Source organism: Protopterus annectens, chromosome 12.part0 (assembly GCF_019279795.1).
Source record: "Protopterus annectens isolate FY-2018-M chromosome 12.part0, PAN1.0, whole genome shotgun sequence".
Taxonomy (NCBI): Eukaryota; Metazoa; Chordata; order Ceratodontiformes; family Protopteridae; genus Protopterus; species Protopterus annectens.
Window position 1 is genome coordinate 1,523,458,211 of NC_056746.1, and position 19,323 is coordinate 1,523,477,533.

General features: G+C 45.2%; 1 protein-coding gene across 2 annotated transcripts in view; it reads left to right on the top strand.

Annotated features, from left to right (window-relative positions):
• The window catches only part of XYLT2 (xylosyltransferase 2), a 1,085,626-nt gene that overhangs the window by 126,935 nt on the left and 939,368 nt on the right, over positions 1-19,323 (top strand). The window lies entirely within an intron of this gene.

Sequence of the window (19,323 nt, forward strand, 5' to 3'; positions counted from 1 at the left end):
TGATTCACAGATGTTCATCATATTGATCACTGCTGCAGTAGCCTTAGGAAACAGCTGGCCAGCTTCTAAAGGTTCAGGGCACCTTCCTTGAACCCAAATCGTCAGTCAGCTTAAGCTGAGCTGATTAAAAGACAGGTTTGGGTACCAAGCCCTTCAGAGCTTTCTGAAGAGTATGGTCCCCCTGAGGCTTTCAAGGATTGACGTTTGGCTTGTGTTTTACCTTTCCTGGGCAGAGTTGTTCCCTTTGTGGGGGGGCTTGGATTTCAAACAAATGTTTGTTTAGTAACACACTTTCCTGCTCATGGAAGTTAGCTTGTGTTTTAATGGACTGACATGAGACTGTATTGTATTTGATATGGAGCACTTTTCCTGTAGATTTAAAAGTTGTTTAAAGTAATTGAAAAACATTTTTTTCTGTGGAAAAATTGGGTTTATTTTACTCTTTGGGAGTGTTTTAAAGTGATTTTTATACTGTGTTTTACATAAATCAAGTGACTTTTAAAGACTTAAGTTTTACAAGCTTTTGCTGCTTGCTTTCCCCTGGAAAGAGGCACCACTTTTGGCTTGAATGGAACAGACTGTCGGTCCCAAGGTTGATCCTTCTTCCAGCCACAAAAAGAAAAAATTAAGCAGCCTTTTTTGCCACAGCAGACTAGCAGTTTACTTCAGCCACAGTGCTGTGGTCAGTTCTCAATTAGTTGTACTTCAGACCACTCCTGTATTACCCTGGATCTCTCTGGTGTAGCACCTACAGACTGTATGAACCAGTGGTTAGCCACATTCTCTGCAGCTATTGGGTTGCCACTCAGTGAGCAAGGGAGCGCCGGTCTTGTTGGCCCTGGGAGATGGACAGGGGAAATCTTCCCTGTTGTATGTTGTGCTGATACCTGGGGAAGCTGTTGCCATTAATAACAATGTTGGCCCTATTTTTCCTGTTAAAAAGGAACAGAGAACTGAACACATATCTACTCCTTCTCAAATTTCCTTACACAGGAGTAATTTACTAGGTCTTAGGGTTTCACTCAGGTTATTGATCCTTCGTATTAAGTAGTTTTTGTTGCAGAAAAAAAAAAAGGATGCCTCTTTTCCTGAAGAGATTTCAAGATTCTGAATCTGGACATGATGATGAAGATTAAGGGATAGATAACAAGGTTTTCTCCTCCGCTTTTTGATTGAGATGGAGGAGAGCTTAGTTTCTGATTCTGTGTAGGGAGTTTCTGTTTCTCTGAGACTGTTTGTTTTTGGAATGTACTAGTGTTTTCAGTGGGCGAATACTGAGGTTTCTAAAGTCCGTCAGAAGATACTGAGAGCTGTTACAGAAGGAATTTCCTGAACATTCACCCATTCCTCCAGTTCCGTCTGCCCTGGAGAATATATGTGTTACTGCCTGCATTTTTCCTGATAGTCAGCCTGCTGCCTCTAAAAAGGCAGGTAAAATGTATAAAGTTCTTCAATCTTTTAATTTTTTATGTAACTTCCCAAACCTGAGCGAACAACTATAGCTTTAGTTAAGCTATATTTGTCCAGTTCAACTGTGGACTGTTGGATCTAATCCGATCCAACCTTGGCACAGACTCAGAAGCTTCTCTGTTCCAGGGATCTGACTCTTCCCATACACATAATTCCTCCTCCCCACCTTTGTACCTTAGATCTCATTCGCCACCTGAAGACTTCGGTCATGTCTAAGAGTGCTCTTCATACTAGTATCCTTTGTGTGATATTTACTATAATTGAATACTCTTCCCATTACCAAGAGATTTCTCCCTCCAGTTTCTTAGAATTACAGATTGAGTTAGATTTTTTGATAGAATAGACAGGAGTGTTAGGTTGCTAGGTGATAGAGTTGTTGAATTAGTCTGTGTTTATCATAAGACCTTACTATAGAGTTGTATGGATATTAGTGTAGTGTGTGTGTTTTCTGTTTCACTGTTAGTTACATACTTAGAGGATGCGTGTTAGCAAATTGTATATATATATATATATATATATATATATATATATATAGTAGTGATGGTCTTGAAGGAAAATATGTCTGACAGCCAAGGGTTTAAAAATTGATGTTCTTAATGTTTCACTGTTCCAGTCATCACATTTGGGTTATCTGCCTGCAGGTAGCCCTCAGCCAGCCTGAATACCAGAGTCTTCAGATTTCTGTGTCTGATGCTATCGCTTCTTCCTTGACTTTAGGTCGTCAGGGGTATAAAACATGCAGCCGATGCCATTACACCAGTCTTTCTTGCCGTGTGGCGCCCGAAGCAGAAGCAGTTCGCAAGTGCTGGTCGGCCAACTCCTGAAATGTTCATTTTCCAGGATTTAATGCATTCTGTAGAACAAGTTGGTAAACATACTTTGCAATGTGGTTTTGACATTTTAGAAGCATCTTGCAGGGCTGCTGTCACTGGATCTGTACTTAGAAGGCATGCTTGGCTTAAGGAACAAAACTTTCCAGATCATGTAAAAGCTAAATTACTGGATGCTCCCTTAAACCAAGACCGCCTTTTTGGCAACAAAGCATAAGAAGTCCCCAAAAGGATGGAGGAAAAAGCTAAATCTATGCAAACTGTTAAAGATTTCCTACAAATACAGCCTCCCAGTTTCAGTAGGCATTGGTTTTCTAGGAACTGGTCCTTTCCAGTCCCTTCTAGGCCTTTTCACTCCAAACCCAAGAACAGCAGACCACCTAGGCAACAGTCTCGGGCTTCGCACAAACCTAAACAGTGGGGAGCTCCCACTTCCAAAGCAGGGAGTAGTAACCCACCCCCCTATGGAAAAATGGCACAATGACTTAAACTTAACCCTTCCAAGCCCTGCTCTACTACCTGCTCCCTTAGGAGGAAAGCTCGTCCTGCATGCAAAAAACTGGGAACTCATTACCCAGGACAATTGGGTTTTGAACATAGTTTCCCAAGGATACAGATTCCACTTCCACACCCTACCAACACCAAATGGTTGGTCAGACCTACCCCCATATCAATGGGTGGAGGCCCAACAGCAGGTTCTCTCTCTCCTCAATATCAGGGATAGTCAGCCTGTCCCAGCAGAACAAAGGGGACAAGGCTTTTATTCAAGACTTTTTCTGGTACCCAGAAAAGACAACTTCTGGTGTCCCATCCTGGACCTCTCTGTTCTCAACACCTTTCTGGTAGTTCCAAACTTCAGAATGCTAACTCTGCAACAGCTTCTTCCCATGCTAGCCAAGGATGCCTAGCTGTCAAACCTAGACTTAAAGGAAGCTTACCTGCACATCCCAGTAAGGGAATCTTGCAGGAAATACCTACCCTTCAGGGCAGGCTCCATGCACTATCAGTTCTCTGCACTTCCCTTTGGCTTATCTACTGCGCCCAGGGTATTCGCAAAGTGCCTAGCTCCAGCCATTGCATTTTGCAAGCAGAGAAATATTCAGATTTACCCATATTTGGACGATTGTCTGATTCAGGCAGAAAGCCAGGACTTGCTGTTACAATACTTGGCATTCGTAAAGAAACTTCTAACCTCACTGGGGTACACCATCAATGAAAAGAAATCTCACCTAGTACCCTGCCAACAGATTGTATTCCTAGGAGCATGCTTGAACACAACTTCCCAGATGGCATTCCTCACTCCAGAGAAACAAGTTTACTTGGCAACCTACTTCAAACTGTTGGCCACAAAACCCCAGCTATCTGCAAGGAAAATACTGCAAGCCCTGGGGTTCATGGCCTCTTGCATTTTACTAATTCCTTATGCAAGGCTGCATATGAGGAAATTCCAATGATATCTAAAAGAACTATGGTGTCAACATTCTCAGGACCTGGAAACAATGAATGTCCTTCAAGAATGCAACTGCAGTCATAACATATGGGTTGTCCTGCCTCAGGCAGCCCTCGGTCGGCCGGATTCCAAAGTCTGGGTCCGACGTCGGCTGATGTCGCATTTCTCTCCGACGTCAGAGCGGCAGGAGTACATAAGTATCAGCCGACGCCATCTTCTCCAGTCTTTCTTGCCGCGCGGTGCCCGAAGCAGAAGCAGTTCGCAAGTGCCGGTCGGTCAGCTCCTGTATTCTTCGATCCAAAGTCATCAAAAAAGCTAAGTACCCCATTGGGGACCTTTTCTTGCCTCAGCCGATGTCAGAAATTACTGAAAAAGTTAATTACTGTTTGTCTTGTGGTAAACCAATACCTCATAAGGATTTCCATTCTTACTGCCTTCCTTGCCTTGGCCCAGACCACGACGTCTCGGCCTGTGCCGCCTGTGCTCGCTTCAATAAGCGCACTCTCAGGCGCCGGGCGGAGTTCGCTGAAGACTTTTTCGGCGAAAAATTCGATTACATGATGCCGTCGGAATTACCGACATCGCAGACTCCTAAAAAATGAAAAGACCGGGACCGACATCCTCTGCCCGCATCTTCCACCGACACCACGCCTAAACCTACCGCGAGTGCCCCGGTTCCCTCTGAGGCGGTTATTTCACCGCTCCGAACCGAAGACACCGCATTACCGATACCTCCGATTCCGGAGACCACACCGACACCAGTTATTGATTTTCCTACGGATACTGAAACCGAGGAAATGCCCGAGACCATTGCTGTGGATAAGGTCACTCCTGCACGTGGAGCTGCTAGGCCTCCCATGTCCATGTCTATCAAGGCCTACACACGTGCTAAGGCAGCCAGCAAGACCAAGCACCTTACTGCTAAAGCCTTACCTCAGCCTACTCCTGAAACACAAATCATGACTATGGCAGCAGACTTAATCTCCATGATCAGAGGTTCCCAGGCCCATCCTGAGAGAGGATCACAGCCTCCTCCTGATAGGAGGCCCAGGGTTGAGCCCACTGACCCTCTCCCTTCAGATGAAGATTCTGAGGCCTCTGGCCACTCCGATAGCCAAGAAGAGCCTTTCCAGACCTACGAGGACTCAGATGCAGAGGACTCCATCCCCTCGGCCTCCCCTCCTGAGGATATTTCTTTTGGGGAAGTTCTGCATTCCATGAGGGAACATTTTAAGTGGCAAGGCCAGGAATATTCTGATTCCAGAAAGCGCCTTCGAACCTTCCTTAAAAAGCCCCAACACAGGCCCTTAGCTATACCTCCTGTGCATGATGTTTTGGATGATCTATACTCTGACTCCAGTGTTACCCCTGATACTCTCCCTCCTGCTCCTGCCAAGCCGGACAGATACTATAGAGTCCCTGAAACACATTCTCATTTCTTTAGGGCCCATGCTGTTGATTTAGAAACTATTTCACAGGGGCCGAAAGGGGTTTCAGCTACCACCTCCAAAAATCCTTTGCCTTCCAACAGGGAAGCTAGGTCATTAGAGAGATGGGGAAAGAAGGTTTACACCTCCACTACTTTATCTATGAGAGCTCTCAATTGTCTCTTTCATATGTTTCAATATCAGGATTTCCTGCTAGATGATTTACAGAAAACTTTGGCCTCTCCTGAACCTTTAGATAGGAAGTCTTTGCAGGAGGCTGTACATAACTCTCAGCAAGTTAGCAATCACTTCCTTCAGTGTGGATATGATGCATTGGAAGCTTCATGTAGGGCAGCTATGACAGGGGCGGTCATTCGTAGACATGCATGGTTAAAAGAACAACCTCTACCAGATCATGTTAAGGCAAAACTTCTTGATGCACCCTTGGAAAAGAACAAGCTTTTTGGTGCTAATGCTAAAGATGTATTAAAGACCATTGAGGAAAAAGCCAAGTCAGACAGTCAATCAAAGATTTCCTCCAGGTTCAGCCACCCAGATTCAGCAGGAATTGGCCTTCAAAAAACTGGTCCTTTCCTAATCCTGAAAGATTTCAAAGGGGCAAAAACAGGCGTGGCCGAGGAAGAGGACAATACAGAGGTTCCTACAGGGGACGACAATGGCAACCAGCAAACCAAAGAAGTGACACAGGGGCTTCTCCTGCCCCACAGGGACAATCCCAATGACTTTCCTCTACTTCCGCTAACCAAAGAGCAAACAGATGCTCCCTTGGGCGGAAAATTATCTCTGTTTTCAGACAATTGGCACAGATTGACAAAGGACAAATGGATTTTGGACATTATAGACCAAGGCTACAGGTTCCACTTTCATACCTTACCAAGAAAACAAGGCATGTCAAACCTACCACAAAACCAGAGGGCAGAGGCTATCAAACAAATTTCTCTGCTTGCTCAGATCAATGCAATAGAAAAAGTTCCACAACAAGAACAAGGCCAGGGGTTTTACTCAAGACTGTTCCTTGTTCCAAGAAAAGAAACTCAATGGAGACCAATACTGGATTTGTCTGCATAAAACACCTTTCTCATAGTACCAAAGTTCAAAATGCTGACCTTACAGCAACTCCTTCCCATGCTGGGCAAGGGGTCTTGGCTGATCACTCTGGACTTCAAGGAGGCATACCTGCATGTCCCTATCAGACACAGCTGCAGAAGATACCTCAGATTTCTTGCAGGGCCAGAGCATTATCAATTCTCAGCATTGCCATTTGGCTTATCTACTGCGCCCAGAGTATTTACAAAATGCCTGGCTTCAGTAATTGCTCATTGCAGGCTCCAGGGGATCCAAATTTACCCGTACCTGGACGACTGCCTCATACAAGCGGACGACAAACTGATTTTGACAAAAAACTTGGATTATGTCATTCAATTGCTACAAGCTCTGGGATACACAGTCAACTTCCAAAAGTCAAGACTGCAGCCATCCCAGCAAATAACTTTCTTAGGAGCCAATCTAGACACAAACTCTCAAATGGCTTACCTGACAGAAGACAAGCAAAAGAAGTTAACTCATTATTTCAAAAGTTTGGCAAAGCTCACCCAGATGACTGCAAGGAGATTCCTACAGGCCCTGGGTTACATGGCATCCTGCATTCTCCTGGTTCCATTAGCAAGACTACACATGAGAAAGCTTCAATGGTACCTAAAAAGTTTATGGTCTCAACACAGCAACAACCTAGAGACAACCATACCACTCATTCCATGCCTACAAAAGGAATTTCTATGGTGGGCCTCGGTAAGCCAGGCAAACACAGGTATGTCATTCAAAAAACCTCAAATAACACAAACGATGACCACAGACGCCTCAGACCTTGGATGGGGGGTGCACATGGAGGGCAGATGTATTAAAGGACAATGGTCTCCAAAGGAAACTCATCTGCATATCAACCAAAAAGAAATGCTGGCAGTAATGCATGCCATCGAGGCCTTTCGACAACAACTTCAGCAAGGCCACCTGCTAATACGGACAAACAACACCACTGTCATGTGGTACATAAACAAGCAGGGGGGACACCCATTCTTACCCCCTTTGCAGACGACAATGAATCTTTGGGAAAAATCACTGAGCTTAAACATACAGTTGCAATCCCAGTTTGTTCCAGGCAAAGACAATGTGCTGGCGGACAGCCTAAGCAGGAATTTCCTAGACCCCCACGAGTGGAGGTTACATCCAGAAATCTTCATAAGACTCACCTCGACATGGGGCAGGCCAGAAGTAGACCTATTTGCCTCCCACCTCAATCATCATCTACAAAAGTTCTGTTCAAGGACATATCATCCACAAGCATGGAAAACAGATGCTCTCTCATTCAACTGGAACTTCTTAAAAATGTATGCATTCCCACCTCTGCCACTGATGACCACAGTACTACTAAAGATCAAAGCAGAGAAGCCAAAGGGAATCCTAATAGCTCCAGACTGGCCAAGACAACACTGGTACCCACTACTACGGAGCATATGCCACAACAAAAAATGGGCCCTTCCCCGATTGCCCCATCTTTTGACTCAAAACAACTTCAAGACAGTACATCCCAACATTCAGACGCTCCAGCTAACAGCTTGGGAGATTCCATGAATAGCCTCAATCTATCTCTCTCCAAGGAAGTTCAGCGGATATTAACAGAAGCCCGCAGACCATCCACCAGAAAGGTTTATTCAGCAAAATGGAAGAGATTCAGCATTTGGAATACCAGCAAGGGTCATGATGCATCATTATTGAACATCCCACTCATCCTGGAATACTTGGCAGATATGCTACAGAATGGACTCTCATATTCTTCTATAAAAATACATGCTTCAGCTATTTCAGCTAGATACAACACTGATCCACCTGTGTTCTCGCATCCTTTATTAAGGCAATTTCTTAGGGGAGTCAAGAATATCAAGCCACCAAGAAAGGCCCCAGTACCAGCTTGGGACCTCAACTTTGTCCTAGAAAAACTGACTCTGCCCCCCCTTTGAGCCAGCAGCTTCTGTGGACTTACAATTTCTCTCATGGAAGACAGCTTTCCTGTTGGCAATTACCTCAGCAAGAAGGGTTTCGGAATTACAGGCCCTAATGGCAATACCACCGTTCATAACCTTTCCTAGAGACAGGGTCTCCTTACGAACCAACCCTAGCTTTCTGCCAAAAGTGGTATCTAGGGTTTCTTTAAATCAAGCAATTCACCTGCCTACTTTCTTTCCCAATCCTGAGAACAAAGGGGAAAGACTGTTGCATACCTTGGACATTCACAGACAACTTCGCTACTACCTGGACAGAACCAAGGCCAATAGGAAGTCTGATCAGCTTTTTGTAGCTTACGCCCCTGGAGTACAAGGAAAAGCAATTTCCAAACAGACTATCTCAAAATGGATTGGACATTGCATCAGATTTTTTTATTCCTTCCATGGAAAAAGTGTACCAGCCAATGTCAGACCACACTCTACCAGAGCTACAGCCACCTCTACAGCATTCTTAAGAGGGGTGCCTACAAAAGACATTCTAGAAGCTGCTACATGGAGCTCCGTGCATACATTCTCCAAACACTACAACCTCCCTTTATATTCCAGATCCAGAGCAGGCTTTGCTTCGGCAGTCCTGCAGGGATTAATAGCTACACCATCCTTTTCTTAGAGCATTCCTCCTCCCCCAGCTAAGCTATGGTATTCAACCCATATGCTATGACTGCAGTTGCATTCTTGAAGGACATAGTACAGTTTTGTACCTACCATAAATGTAGATGTCCGATAGATATGCAACTGCAGTCGGGTTTTCCCTCCCTCCTTCCCCTCTATTCCTTGGGTCCACTCCTCTCCCTGTTATCCTAGCTGGGGATATCTGTTATGGTGTATCTGTTTATTACTTATTTATTTGTCTGGAAACCTGTTTTTGCCTTCCAAATTGATTACAGCCTTCCTTGGAGGGCACCTGGCATCTGGGGCAAGAAACACTGAAGAAGATGGCGTCGGCTGATGCTTATGTACTCCTGCCGCTCTGACGTCGGAGAGAAATGCGACATCAGCCGACCTCGGACCCAGACTTTGGAATCCGGCCGACCGAGGGCTGCCTGAGGCAGGACAAACCCATATGTTATGACTGCAGTTGCATATCTATCGGACATCTACATTTATGGTAGGTACAAAACTGTACTTTTCTGTTATTCCTTGTATCAAGATGGAGTTCCTTTGGTGGGCAGAGGCCTGCTACCACAATAAGGGGCTCCCTTTCACTCTACCCCCTGCCACCCAAACCCTAACAGACGCATCAGACTATGCATGGGGGGCTCGCATGGCAGGGCAGTGCATTCAGGACAAATGGAACCCGCGACAGATGCACCTGCATCTCCATCAAAAAGAAATGTTAGCTGTACAGAATGCTCTGACCGCCTTCAAAGACCGTATTCTTCCAGAACAACTATTGGTAAAGACGGACAACACAACAGTTATGTGGTACATAAACAAGCAAGGGGGAACCCACTCATACCCTCTCTACAGACTAGCCATGGCTCTGTGGAACACAGCCTTGAGCTACCAAGTACACCTGCGAGCTCCGTTCCTGCCAGGCATACTAAATTCACTGGCAGACGACTTAAGCAGAAATCTCATGGACCCACACGAATGGAAACTAGATGCCAAAATGTTCAACCTCTTGAGGAACAAATGGGGGACTCCGAGATAGACCTGTTTGCCTCCCCTCAGAACTACCAACTGAACAAATTCTGCACAAGAACTCCCCACAGCCAATTTTGGAAAGTGGATGCCCTGTCCTTTACCTGGGAAAGCCTCTCAGTTTATGCCTTTCCCCCTCTGCCTCTCCTCTCGAGGGTTCTACTAAAGATCAAACAGGACAAGCCAAGGACAATACTGATTGCACCAGACTGGTCATGCCAGCACTGGTACCCCCTCTTGCGCAATATGGCACTGCTACAACCATGGCACCTGACTCAGACCCCTTCCCTGCTGTCCCAGCAGGCGGGTCAGATTCTGCACCTTCAGCTTCAAACCCTGAACCTTGCAGCCTGGCTAATTCCTTGAGCTCTCCCTTAGCATCCCTCAGTAAGCAGGTACTGGATGTCATTCTGGAGGCAAGGAGGCCTAGTACTAGAAAATCCTATGCTGAAAAGTGGAAAAGATACTGTTCCTGGAGCCTGGCTCAGGGGATGGGCACAACGGTGCCCAGCTTACCTCAGATTCTACAGTACTTAACAGAAATGTACAGAGCCACCCCTTTTCTCTTGTCCCTTGCTAAAGCAATTCCTTAGGGAGGCCAAAAATCTAAGACCCCCCCCCCCCAGGAGACCTCCCACTCCAGCCTGGGACCTTAACTTTGTATTGGAAAAGCTCACTCTTTCCCCCTTTGAACCAGTGTCTACAGCTGAGTTGAAATTCCTTTCTTGGAAAACAGCCTTCCTTCTAGCCATCACTTCAGCAAGAAGAGTGTCTGAATTACAGGCTGTCATGGCAGTGGAACCTTTCATTATCTTCCTTGCGGACAGGGTTTCCCTCAGGACTAACCTTTCCTTTATGCCCAAGGTGGTGTCTTCTGTGGCCCTAAATCAGTCCATTGATTTGCTACTTTTTTCCCTAATCCACAAAACAAAGGGGAACGAATACTGCACTTTCTGGATGTGCACAGACAACTTAGGTTCTATTTGGACAGGACTAAGCCTACCAGAAAATGTGAGCAGCTGCTAGTTAGCTTTACTGCAGGGGCAGAGGGGAAGGCCATTTCAAAGCAAACCATTTTAATTTATGACAAGCACCATCTTGTAAAACGCAAAATTCAGAAAGTCAACAGTCTCGCACACCCAAAATGGTCCTAATAATTCAATCAATTCCGGTTCAAGTTCCAAAGAGGAGTAATTGTAAATGGTAAAGTCTCCTTTAATATTGTGCAAGATTATTGGAAACTCAGTATCATTCGTGACATTCAATGGGCTTGCCATCTGTTCCAATTCCTGCCCTTCGGCCCTTTCTTCTGATTCCCACGATTCCCTAAAAAATTATTATTATTCTGAGATGGTTTTGAAGGAGCATTGTTGGCATTACTGCCACCAGCAGGCATATTTATAACTTCCTGCTGTTTATTGCGATTCCTATTGCTCCATTCCTTTATGACTAAATTAAAGGCTAATAAATCTAAGAAACTCTTTCGGGATAGGGCTTCATACCAAAATAATAAAGCCTACCCGAAATTGATTTCCACAGAGAAGACAAGTGAGAGTCAAAACCCTATGGAAGTCGTTTATGAGAATAATGAGGATGAAGTTGAACAGACTGTTGTGGGCTCAGATGTAGACAATACTAATGCCCCTAGAAGGAGCAATAGGAATCGCAATAAACAGCAGGAAGTTATAAATATGCCTGCTGGTGGCAGTAATGCCAACAATGCTCCTTCAAAACCATCTCAGAATAATAATAATTTTTTAGGGAATCGTGGGAATCAGAAGAAAGGGCAGGAATTGGAACAGATGGCAAGCCCATTGAATGTCACGAATGATACTGAGTTTCCAATAATCTTGCACAATATTAAAGGAGACTTTACCATTTACAATTACTCCTCTTTGGAACTTGAACCGGAATTGATTGAATTATTAGGACCATTTTGGGTGTGCGAGACTGTTGACTTTCTGAATTTTGCGTTTTACAAGTTTGTGCTTTTTTGTGGATTCACCTGTATGACAAGCACCATGGAAAACCTACCCCACAGGGGATAAGATCACATTCCACCAGGGCTGCATCTACCTCTGCGGCATTTCTCAGAGGGGTCCCTACCAGGGACATCCTAGAAGCTGCTACCTGGAGCTCTGTACATACCTTCACCAAGCATTACCACTTGCATATCTATTCTAAATCCTGAGCTGGATTTGCCACTGCAGTCTTGCAGGACTTAATAGCTGGCCCTAATGATCTTTAGCTTCCTCCTCCCTTCCTTAGCTTTGGAAATCAACCCAAATGTGATGACTGCAACAGTGAAACACGAAGAACATAGTACAGTTGTGTACACTTACCATAAATGTAGATGTTTGACTGTATTCACTGTTGCAGTCCTGGTTACCCTCCCTCCAGCCCCCTGAATTCTCTTGGCTCTACCTCTCCTTATGGTTGATGTCTATTTTTTCTTGTGTATTTGCTTTTTGTTGGAGGTTTTACCATACCATTTAATTGCTTCCTATTATGGGGGCTCCTGACATCTGGGGCAAGAAAAACTGATGTAATGGCATTGGCTGCATGTTTTATTCCCCTGACAACCTGACGTCAAGGAAGAAGCGACAGCATCTGATGCAGAAATCCGAAAACTCTGGTATTCAGGTTGGCTGAGGGCTACCTGCAGGCAGATAACCCAAATGTGATAACTGCAAAAGTGAATCCACTCAAACATCTGCATTTATGGTAAGTGTACACAACTGTACTTTCTGAAGGTGGACACAAACCTCATCCCCCCAGGATACACATAGATTGTGTGTATATTGTTTGGGTGCAGCCCATCTTGACAGGCAGTGTCATTAGGGCACTCCAGACTAGGAGGGAGAAACTCAGTCAGGGGCCTTCTCCTTCCACAAAAGGACCTGCCATTCCTACAGCTTCTACTTCCAATGCTATCTGTTCTCCAGCCAACAAGTGTAAGAGACCTAAAGACAAAGTCAAAGAGAAATGGTATCCAGGAAAGTCAAGGAAATGTTCTCCGAATCTGAAAAATCTTTAGTGGTTGGAGACAATAGTTTTTCAGGTCTGTTCCTCACCTTTTTAGTCCCAGTTCTCTCTGGACCCAGTGAATCAGAGGGTGTACGCTCTCTCATTCTCTGTCGGTTCTGGCAAAGGTGCTCCTGGACAGATCAGATCCAAGACAGGTTGGGTCAGAAGCACGGACTGAGACCAGAGAAGCACGGACTGAGACCAGAGAAGGAAGAGGAGGGGGGTATTCAAGACCACATCACCCAACTATACAGATTATGGCAGAATGTCCAGATTTTTGCCTCAGATTTTCGGTCCTTTTCTCATAAAATCTATGGTTTTCTGACAAATCAATGAGGATTAATCTCACTAAATATACATTTCAGTTTCAGAGTATATATTCTTCAGAAGATGCACGGTAACACAACACCCTTTATTCAGGCAGCATTCTGAGTTTAGAAGAGTAATGTTTAAAAATGATCCTAATTTTTGGACCTTTGTACCCCTGTTATTTTAGACTTTTATCCAGATACCTCCCGAACTTTTAGCGCAAGATATGTTAAAGACCACCTTTGATGGCCTGATGTCCTTCAAGGATGCATCTGCAGTCATAACATATGGGTTGTCCTGCCTCAGGCAGCCCTTCGGTCGGCCGGATTCCAAAGTCTGGGTCTGGGTCTGGCCTCGGCTGATGTCGCACTTTCCCCAACGTCAGAGCGTCTGGGGTATAAAAGCATCAGCCGACACCATTTTCCTCAGTCTTTCTTGCCGTGTGGTGCCCGAAGCAGAAGCAGTTCACAAGTGCCGGTCGGTCAGCTCCTGTGATTCAGCTACCGAAGACTTTGAAAAAGCTAAGTACCCCATTGGGGACTCTTTCTTGCCTCAGCCGATGTCAGATAAAGTAAATAATTGTTTAACTTGTGGGAAACAAATACCTTATAAGGATTTCCACTCTTACTGCCTCCCTTGCTTAGGCCCAGACCACGACGTCTCGGCCTGTTCAGCCTGTGCTTCCTTCAACCGACGAACTCTTAGACGTCGGTCGGAGTTTGCAGAGGAATTCTTTGGAGACCCCCTGCTTCCATGTCCATTAAGGCTTTTTCCAGGGTTAAAGCTGCTAAACTTGCTAAAGCTTTGCCTCCCAAGACTACCTCTCAGAGACCTTCTTCTACTTCTCAGATCCTCAGCCTTGCAGAGGATCTTATCTCTTTAATTAGAGGTTCTCCGCCTCACCCGGACAGGGGCTCTCAACCACCACCAGACAAAAGGCCCAGGACTTGAGCCCTCTGACCAACACTCTTCAGATGAGTCTACGGATGGATCTGTGTTGTCAGATCACCAGGAGGAGGCTTATTCGGCCTATGAGGATTCTGATGCTGAAGAATCTTTCCCTTCGGCCTCCCCTTCTGAAGAGTTTTCCTTTGGTGAGACACTACACTCTATGAGAGAACATTTTCAATGGCAGGGTCAGGAATTTTCTGATTCTAGAAAGAGATTAAGGACCTTTTTACATTTACCTCAGCATAGGCCCTTAGCTATACCTCCTGTTTTGAATGTTATTGATGATGTCTACAATGATGTTAGTACAGCCCCTGATTCTCTCCCTCCGGCACCTGCCAAACCTGATGGATACTACAGGGTCCCGGATTCTCATCTACATCTGTACAAGGCCCATTCTGCAGACCCAGATACTATTTCTCAGGGCCCAAAAGGGGTTGCAGCTGCCACTGCCAAAAATCCTCTACCTTCTGAAAGGGAGTCTAGAGCTTTAGAGAGATGGGGAAAGAAGGTATATACTTCTGCAACTCTTTTCATGAGGGCATTAAATTGTCAATTTCATATGATACAGTACCAAGAGTATTTGTTAGATGAATTGCATAAGAAGCTTTCCTCTTCTGAACCCCTTGACCGTAAATCCCTTCAGGATCTGGTACATAACTCACAGCAGGTTAGTAATCATTTTTTGCTGTGTGGTTATGATGCACTGGAAGCTTCATGTAGGTCAGCTATGACTGGGGCAGTTATTCGTAGGCATGCCTGGCTGAAGGAACAATCTTTACTGGACCATGTTAAAGCTAAACTCCTGGATGCTCCAATGGAAAAACAAAAATTATTTGGTTCCTCGGCTTAGGAGGTCTTAAAGAAGTTTGAAGAAAAGGCAAAATCTGTGCAAACAATTAAGGACTTTCTGCAAGTACAACCACCGAGATTCAGCAGAAACTGGCCTACTAAGAATTGGTCCTTTCCGGACTCGGACAGATCCCAGAGGGGCAGGAACAGGCATCCCAGAGGTAGAGGGCAAGCTAGAGGCTCCTACTGAGGCCATCAGTGGCAGCCTACCAACCAGAGAGGTAGTGCAGGAACAGCAACAACTACTACTACACCTGGACAGACTCAATGACTTTCCTTTGATTCCGCCGACCAGGGCTCAATTGGAAGCACCATTGGGCGGAAAGCTTTCTTTATTCTCAAAAAACTGGCATTACATTACAAGGGACACATGGACACTGCAAATAATAGACAAATGATACAGGTTCCACTTCCACACTTTGCCAAGAAGAAACGGAATGCCAAACCTACCACCAAATCAGAGGGCAGAGGCTTTAAAGCAGATCAACAACTTAATACAAATGAAAGCCATAGAAAAGGTACCTCTTTCAGAACAAGGCCAAGGATTTTACTCCAGATTATTCCTTGTTCCAAGAAAAGAAAATCAGTGGAGGCCTATTCTCGACCTGTCCGCACTGAATACTTACCTCATTGTGCCAAAATTCAAGATGCTGACCCTACAGCAACTTCTTCCCATGCTGGGCAAGGAGTCTTGGCTGGTGACTCTAGATCTCAAGGAGGCATACCTGCATGTCCCTATTTGACAAAGTTGCAGAAGACACCTCAGATTTCTTGCTGGATCAGAGCATTATCAATTCTCAGCATTGCCCTTTGGCTTATCTACTGCGCCCAGAGTATTCACAAAATGCCTGGCATCAGTAATTGCACACTGCAGACTTCAGGGGATTCAAATCTACCCATATCTGGACGACTGCCTTATACAAGCGGACAAGAAGAAAAATTTGATAAATGACTTGGACTATGCCATCCACCTATTACAGGCCTTGGGATACACAGTCAACATCCAAAAATCAAGACTTGTTCCATCCCAAAGGATAACCTTTTTGGGTGCAGATCTAGACACAACCACCCAAATGGCCTTTCTCACAGAAGAAAAACAAAAACAACTTCCGGATTACTTCATGAATCTGACAAGACAAACTCGGCTAACTGCAAGGAAAATCCTGCAGGCCCTGGGTTACATGGCATCCTGCATAATTCTGATTCCACAAGCCAGGCTGCATATGAGAAAATTACAATGGTACCTAAGGAGTGTATGGTCTCAGCACAGTCACAGTTTGGAAACTTTGATACCAATCATTCCTTGCCTTCAAAAGGAATTCCTGTGGTGGGCTCAAGCCTGCCAGTCCAACAGAGGGTTGCCTTTCAACAAACCAAAAACAAAACAAACCATCACCATGGACACTTCAGACCGAGGATGGGGAGCACACATGGAGAGCAAATGTATCCAAGGCCTATGGTCTCAAGGGCAGCTGCGCATGCACATAAACCAAAAGGAAATGCTGGCAGTGATACACGCAATCGAGGCCTTGAAACCCTTCCTCCATCAAGGCCACTTGTTAATAAGGACAGACAACACCACAGTCATGTGGTACATAAACAAGCAAGGAGGCACGCATTCCTACCCTCTATGCAGGCTGGCCATGAATCTATGGGAACGATGCCTGAAACTCAATATCCAACTACAGTCCCAGTTCGTGCCAGGGAAAGAAAATGCACTGGCAGACAGCTTAAGCAGAACTACCATGGATGCACACGAATGGATACTGCACCCAGACATCTTTCTACTCATAACACAATCATGGGGAAAGCCGGAGATAGATCTGTTCGCCTCGCCCCACAATCATCAACTGAAGACATTCTGCTCAAGGACATACCACCCACTAGCTTGGAGGGTGGACTCTCTCTCTTTCAGCTGGAAAGCTCTAACAGTATATGCCTTCCCACCTCTCCCATTAATGTCCAAGGTTTTACTGAAGATCAGGGCAGAACAGCCAAGAGTGATTCTGATAGCTCCAGACTGGCCAAGGCAGCACTGGTACCCACTATTGAGGAGCATGTCACAGACGAAACCATGGCCTCTCCTTCTGACGCAGAACAATTTCAAGATCATGCATCCCAACTTGAAAACATTGCAGCTAACTGCCTGGAAAATTCCATAAACCCCCCTCAAAATAACTTATCACAGAGAGTAAAGGACATTATTATGGAAGCTCGCCGGCCTTCCACAAGGAAGACATACTCAGCAAAATGGAAAAGATTTCTCATTTGGAACACAACAAAAGGCTTAGATGTGACAGTGGCGAGCATGGCACATATTCTGGAATACTTAGCAGAATTGTTCCACAATGGCCTGTCCTATTCTTCCATTAAGATTCATGCCTCAACAATTTCAGCAGAATACAATGTTGATCCACCTATCTTCTCGCATCCTCTCCTCAGGCAATTTCTGAGAGGAATCAAAAACATCAATCCTCCCAGGAAACCCCTTTTACCTACTTGGGATTTCAACTTTGTGCTGGAGAAACTAACACTTCCTCCCTTTGAACCAGCAGCATCGACGGATCTACAGTTTCTGTCTTGGAAAACTGCATTCCTTCTGGCCATAACTTCAGCAAGAAGAGTATCTGAGTTACAAGCTTTAATGGCAGTACAGCCATTTCTTATCTTCCATCAGGACAGAGTTTCATTGAGAACCAATCCTACTTTTATGCCAAAGGTGGTATCTAGGGTATCCCTGAACCAAGCTATTCACTTGCCTACATTCTTCCCAAATCCACAAAATAAAGGGGAAAAACTTCTACACACTCTGGATATACACAGACAACTACGCTACTACTTGGACAGAACTAAAAGTTACAGAAAGACTGACCAACTCCTTGTAGCATATGCTGCTGGGGTACAAGGAAAAGCAATTTCCAAACAGACAATTTCAAAGTGGATAGGAAATTGCATTCGATTTTGTTACTCCTTTCATGGAAAGACGGTTCCTGCAAACATTAGGCCTCATTCCACGAGGGCCACAGCCACCACTACAGCCTTCCTAAGAGGGGTGGCTACCAAGGACATTTTAGAAGCTGCTACATGGAGCTCCTTGCATACATTTGCCAAACATTACAATTTGCCTTTATACTCCAGATCCAGAGCAGGTTTTGCTACAGCAGTCCTGCAGGGTATCTTAACTACACCATCCTTTTCGTAGTACCTCCTCCCCCAGATTGGCTATGGTATTCTACCCATATGTTATGACTGCAGATGCATCCTTGAAGGACATAGTACAGTTTTGTACCTACCATAAATGTAGATGTCCGATAGGTGTGCATTTGCAGTCAGGTTTACCCTCCCTCCTTCCCCTCTGTGGTATTCCTAGGGTGCTTACCCCTCCATTAGCTAGCTGGGGGATCTATTATGTTGTATTTGTTTGTATATATATGTATATATTTTGGAAAATGTTTGGAATTTATTGCATTCCTCCAAATTTGGCCTTCCTAGAGGGCACCTGGCATCTGGGGCAAGAAACACTGAGAAAAATGGCGTCAGCTGATGCTTTTATACCCCAGACGCTCTGACGTTTGGGAAAGTGCGACATCAGCCGAGGCCAGACCCAGACTTTGGAATCCGGCCGACCGAAGGGCTGCCTGAGGCAGGACAAACCCATATGTTATGACTGCAGATGCATACCTATCGGACATCTACATTTATGGTAGGTACAAAACTGTACTTTCTACCCAGTCATCCAGAAACCTGACTGAACAAGACACAGGATGATGAGTATGTTCCTTTCAATGCAGATCCAGCTTGGGATTCTCTCAGTGCTGACACCTGGGAACATACAGAGTCTTGGGCCAGTTACCCCCACCTCTTCTTTCTCTGGTCCCAGTCCTTGCTTCGGACTCACCTGTCTTGGATCTGATCTGTCCAGGAGTGCCTTTGCTGGAACTGACAGTATCCCTTCTTTTTACTCTGATGTGTCCAGATCTGGAAGACTCATTTGAAGTCTGAGGCCGGAGTTCAAGGGGATGGTTTGACACCAAGGTTGTCTGAACTGTCCCTTCCCCTCTTGGCTTCAGCACTTGATAGCTCATCTCATAGTTCAACTCCAGGGTCAAAACTCATCCGATCCAAGGTATCTGTGCTGTCCAAGGATAGGAGGGTGCTGGTGGAGCTGATGGTGCCTTTGGCCTTCGAGGCTTTTGAAAGAGTCCTAGTGATGCCAAAGGAAAAGTCACTTCCATCTGAACCCTAGCAGGACTTTGCTTTTACTTCTACTTCCTATCATGATATGA